Here is a 6,697-nt window from a genome sequence, read left to right as displayed (position 1 = left end):
TCGAGGAAGAGATAGAATTAAGCGGGAAAGCTTGCTTGTTTAATTCCACGCATGCGTGAGACTACGCATGCGCACGGTGTCACTACACATTTCACCCGGCATGCCAACGCTTCTTATTTCTTTATTGCTCACAAGGGGCTAAACATAGAGGGGACAAACAAGGACAGACAGAGGGATTAAGTCGATTACATTGACTCCAGTGCGTAACTGGTACTTAATTTATCGACCCCGAAAGGATGAAAGGCAAAGTCGACCTCGGCGGAATTTGAACTCAGAACGTAACGGCAGACAAAATACCGCTAGGCATTTCGCCCGGCGTGCGAACGTTTCTGCCATCTCGCCGCCTTAAGATATTAGAATATTATAAAATAAAGCTTTCGTTTCATGAACATGGATTTATGTACATTCTGTTCTTAAATATGCATGAGATAACTGACATTTAAAAATGTTGAGTTTTCCCTTGACAGAAAATAAAGTTAAAAAGACACACGCTAATACGAGAAATGAGTGATTCTCCTCCGCATCATCAGCGTCGTCGTCTATTTGCAATTGCGTGTGGCACAAGGATGCATGTCATGCATTTCGTTCTATCATCAGTGTCCTAAACTCCTCAGCCATTGCTGTACCGTTGTCTACTACTAGGGTTTGACAATGGATTTGGAAAACGATCCATGGGTAATTTTCTCATGGGTCGGTTCCCAAATGATGACTTGGTTGACGAGCAACTCTATGTGTCTCAGTTCCCAGCAAACTAGAACCATTTTTTATGCTGTTGGTCAACTGGCGGAGGTCACCGTAGAGCTCATTTTCTATATCCAGCCGGCACCGAACCAACCGGCGGCGATGGTGATGACAATGGTCTCTACTATTTTCTCGAAACAAGGCTGTAGAATTGATATTTTTTCTTTTTATTTTCCATTTTCGCTTCACATAATGTTTAGCTCCATTTCTGCTACCCAACAAACAAAAAATAAGGTTGCTTAGTATATCCATCCTGCAGTTCGAGCAAGAATTCCAACATCTTGAAAACACATGCTAACTCCACTCGTAGTCGCCATATTTGATGTTTTTGAGTAAGACTTACATAATTTTGCAATCTTCTTTCAAGTGTACGGAGTAAGTAATATGGATAGATGGATACTGGTTACTATTGTGAAGGTACATTGCCTTTAGGCTTCTCGTCGAACTGTCAATGAACAGGTGCTATTAATCACACCGGTGACTAAAACTAATCACAATGTCTCAAGCAATGAAAAGAGATGGCTAAAAGTTGCATGTCACCGTGTTCGGTTCTTCGAAATGATCACCTCTGCATCCAGTAGGTTCCATTCTTTCAATCTGAACGCCAACAGAAAAAAAAAGAGGTAGAAAATGAGGAAGCAACTATACTTTGAGATATAACAGTCAACTCCGGAAAAAACCCACTAGTAACTATCAGGATAGTATTGCCAAAGGACCACTAGTAAAGAAATGCTACCTAACTCAATAGAGGGTAATGCATCACTGAAATAAGAAGTGAAATTATTCCATATATAAATCTGGAAAGAGAGATAACCGCCAGGGCGATCTTTACGATGAATTCGACTCACAGCAAAATCCACAAGTCAGCAATGCTCGGATCGTACATTATGAAGCGGCCGTAAGTAATTTTATCGAATTATAATTATATCCGTCAAAACATCGTTGTCCAAACACACCCCGAGGCGTAGCGTGGGTTTTCCCTATCTTCCGTAAATGTCACACATACCTTCGATCTCAACAAACACAAGTACTTAAAGTGACCACCCAATGCGATCCGTACACTCTATGCTACTCTGATCATATCACTATAAGGTTGAGGTTCCATTGGTTGCATTGCTCAGCTAGTGGAGACTAGAATCGGTAGAGCATCAGACAAAATTCATTAAGGTATTTAGTTGTGTACTTTTATATTCCCAGTTCAAATTTCACTGAGATCAACATTGTTTTTCAACTTTCCGAGATCGATTAAAATATGTACCAAGAAAATATTGGTTTCGGTGCAATCCATTATTACTTTCTTCAACATTTGTGGACTTATGTCTACGCTAGAAATTATTATTATTCCATTGATTAAGCAAAGAAAAAATCTCTGGACTTTTGCAAAAATAGCTAGTAATTCCTTCCAGACCTTCGTTTAACCACAGTTCAACCTCATAGGATAAAATCAGTTTTTGCTTTTATGGCTGGAATATGAACCTCTCCACTCCATAGGAAAGGAAAAAATACGAAAACACTGCGAGTGAGAGGTGCCAACCAATCGATCAATGAACCAACTAGCCAACCAACAAACGAAGTATCACATAAAAACATACATCCACGCACGCATACACATGCATGTGTGCATGAATAGATAAGTGTGTTTAGAGTCGTTCGTATGAAAATATGTGCACTTATAGAAACAGTGACAATAAGTTCAGTGTTATAGTATTCTCTTCCACTTAATCCTCCCCCGAGATAAATAATTAATTTGTGGACAGTGTAGGGAGGCGGGGGAAAATCATACCCATGAGATACGATCTATTTAATAAGTCATTTCGTTTCTTATTGAACCACTCCTTCAGTCTCATTACGACTGTCTGTATAATTCCTCTCTCAGTATGGCCGTATAATTAAAAGGTTCGCTTTGTAATTATAAAGTTGCCATTTCGATTCTGCTGCGTGGGATCTTGGGCTAATGTAATTTTCTGTATACAGCCTTGGGTTGGCCCATACCTTGTCAGATTGGAAAGAGAAGCTGTATAGAAGCCCGTCGGATGGATTGTACATTTATCCTAGTTTAAAAGTTAAAAAGAAAAAACAGTGTTAAATGAACCATCTCCACACACTTTGTAAATGGAATGAATGGTGGATTCATTGACACTGGACTTGTAGCCCACAGTAACAAGGTTTCCACCGTCATGTATTTTCATGATCATCTCTACTTTTTCCTGTAGATAACACACTCATTTGCGTCATCTGTTAGGAACAGGTGCCTTGGTAGTTTCTTTCATCACTGCCCCCATGGTAATGGGTATGTGTACGCAAATCAACGTGAAAAAATACGCGGCCTCGCAACACAGTCATTGTAAACACAAAACGATAGTCAGTGTATTTTAGGTAGCTGGACATTGTGGGTAATCGTTGGGGCGCGTTTTTACGGTACAAGCAGAATCTTCGATTGGCCGATGACCCGTGTTATCACAAATCAATCAGTGATAAGTGTAACGCGGTTCACAGCTGAACGTACTGAGTTATCCTGAATCAATAACGAATGATTCAGCGATAAACGAAGCTACATGTATTTGAAAACCGCCTTGTCACACAACGTCACGCTGATTCCGCCTGAAAATTACATTAAGGGTACAGTACACATATCTGTGGAATACTTAGCCACTTACACGGTAGTTCAATGAATTTGGCAGCTCAGTTAATCGAAAACCTGTACACCCACGATCGGAAATTCTGACCGAGATCATTAATAATATAACCGTTAACATGACCGCTTGGTAACTGCATGCTAAAGTCGCAGCCAAAACCTGTTATGTTTTCTCATTAATTAACACTCACCTCCTCTAACATCTCACCATTAATACTCACACTCATTCTACCAGCCATTCCTTCTCGAACATCTCATCACCTTACTCTTAGCTACGTTCACTTTCAGTGTCCTCCTCTCACACACTCTTCCAAACTCTATCACCAGTCTCCTCAGTTACTCTTCCGAATCTGCCACCAGTGCTGTATCATCAGCAAACAATAACTGACTAACCTGCCATTTCTTTCCATTTTCTCCCACCGTTTGGGCTCCCCTGCCAAAGGTTCTAGCATTTACCCCTCTCACCACACCATCCATATATAAATTAAACGCCAAAAACCGTGCTAAATCATCAACGTCCAAAGGGCTGCGTCCAATCGTTTCATTCTGTATCTTTTAGTACTATAATACTGCAGCTATATTGATTGCATAAACAATAGAAAAAAACTGTTAGATCATCTCGTCAAAATATCTATTTCACATTTTCAATAAGAGTGTTCCTGTAGAGTATGCTCGGTTAGAGATTGATATTTAACAAAGATGATAAATTCCTCCTTAAGCTCATTCAATAATATTATCATGGATCATAATGGAAAAACTAATTTTTCTGTCGCGTTATGAAACAAAATGACAGTTGCTCTTAGAAAGCATTCAGTGCATTACCCAGTTTGTCGTATCATGATATGGTACCGGACGGATGGCGCTCAGAGTTACTCACTTTTACAAATTCTCATCATCTCTCCAATGCTTTGACGATTAAATCTTCAGGGAACTCGAATGCTTGGTCAATATCACAGGCTGCTTTGCCCAAACAGTTCAGGGGTCTAGGTCTGCGTAAGTGCTCGTTTCTGTCTCTTCCCTATGTTCTTTCCTCCACCCACGCTTGCTCCCCATTGCTAGGGAACATTCTGTCTTTTCTAACATGGATTAGTTCCAACAGGAAGATGGATGAAGTTCTGCTACAGTGGTGAGAGCTGGGTTTGTCAGTTCCTATTACAAATGAAGATAACCAGAAGCAGAGAGTATGGAGCAATTTGTGTTCAAGTTACACATTCAACCCTCTTTGGTCAATCTGATCAATTTTCAAGGTGTCGCCTACTTTTCGCAAGAGCGAAAGTCTCAGGGGACTGGACTGATGCTCGGCTTATGGTCTACACTGGCGGTCTACTCGGTCTGGATGAGCTCTGTATCTCCATTGTACTCAGAGTGGGAACCGACACCCGTGGAGGACTGAGATGTCGCTGTAGTAGGCTCCTCAACTCCATAGGCCTTCATGGTCTGTCTCTCTGCCTAAATGCTGGTCATTTTGCTCGTCACTAATATCGAGGTGGGAGTAGTATTTGTCTGCTCAAGAACTGCTATTCTAATTGACGATGAAGCTTGGGTCACAATCTCTTTTAAACTCATTAAGAATCAGTCCTCTCTAAAATATATTCAGATAGAGGCTATTGCAGTCGCTGTGCATACCCAGTTTTCGGTTGCTTTTCTTTAAAAAAATGTATATAGAACTACATTATCAAACAAGTACTTCCTTTTTTAAAGACAACAAAATGTAGTTTAGAGGGATTTGGCTGTTATTTCTAACCGATCAGCTGGTGCTGAAATATCTTGCAGTGATGGACTTCTATAATAACAGAACCACCGATGGAGCTTCTACATATTGTTTTGGCCTACTAGAAAGAACAGCATAATTTCCCTCAAATTGCGTTCTGTCGTTTGTAAAAGTGAAGGTCAAAAGAAACTACAGTAAATCGCGTTTCATCTCTCGCATTCTCAGTACATCACGGATTTTTCTGGTTAATATATATAAATTTATATCACGGACTCTTCAGTATATCGCGGGTTTCTGCGGCCGATCGGTATTTATATTTTTTTTAGATTTTGATTATTTCTGAGGTAAAATAAGCATTTTCACGCCCCAAAATTAATAAATTGATAAATAAAAATACAGTTCAGTACTGCACTATATGACACATTAGTTAAAATATACTAAAAAAAAATACGTAGTATACAGTTAATGAGTAAACAAAGAATCGTACATACTTTATAGAAAACGAAACTCGGGAGACAAGTGTTTGGTGTTGTTTTGCATTCGTGTGTAAAATTGTCAATTTATTGCAAGCCCTACGATGTCACCCAAACGTTCTACACTTTCTAAGGCTTCTGGCAGAGGACCCGAGCGCCAGAGAAAGATGCTTACTACAGCAGTGAGGGTGAAACTCCTCGACATGCTTAAGGAAGGGAGAAGGTATGCGGATGTAGGCCGCCAAAAGAACTTCAGAGAATGGTGGAAAATTGGGACCTCTAGATGATTCGTGCATTGCAGTTCAGAAATGCAATCGATGGAGCCGTGGAAGTTTATAAAAACCTCCTTACACAGAAGAGAAAGCAACACCAGCAACCATCCATCGCTATGTTTCTCACCCACAAAAAAAGAAAAGAAAGGAAAAGATGGGTACTCCTAAGAGTGTGAGGAGAGTTTATAAAAGTTTAAATATATAAAAACAATAAAATAAATAAATGCAAATTATGAAAATAATAATAAAACATACAGTACTGTTTCTACTTCGCGGATTTTCACCTATCGCGGATGGGGTTTTGGAACGTAACGTGATAGTCGTGGGATTACTGTATTTATATAACCTGATAAACCAAGTCACTTAGTCATCTGCACAGAACATTACTAGTTACAAAGTACGGCGTAGGCATACCTACACAAGCGTGCCCCTTCGACTTTGTTTTCTCATAACTTTCAGAAAAATGAATACTTACTCTTGTACTTGTTTCAGTCATTTGACTGTGGCCTTTAGTCGAGTAAATCGACCCCAGGACTTATTCTTTGGATGCCTAGTACTTATTCTATCGGTCTCTTTTGCCGAACCGCTAAGTTACGGGGACGTGAACACACCACCATCGGTTGTCAAGCGATGTTGGGGAGACAAACACAGACACACATACACACAAACATATATATATATATACATGTATGCGACAGGCTTCTTTCAGTTTCCGTCTACCAAATCCACTCACAAGGCTTTGGTCGGCCCGATGCTATAGTAGAAGACACTTGCCCAAGGTGCCACGCAGTGGGACTGAACCTGGGACCATGTGGTTGGTAAGCAAGCTACTTACCACACAGCCACTCCTGCGCCTGTTAATGAT

The sequence above is a fragment of the Octopus bimaculoides genome, chromosome 1, assembly GCF_001194135.2.
Source record: "Octopus bimaculoides isolate UCB-OBI-ISO-001 chromosome 1, ASM119413v2, whole genome shotgun sequence".
Classification (NCBI taxonomy): Eukaryota; Metazoa; Mollusca; class Cephalopoda; order Octopoda; family Octopodidae; genus Octopus; species Octopus bimaculoides.
This window is presented reverse-complemented; position numbering follows the sequence as displayed.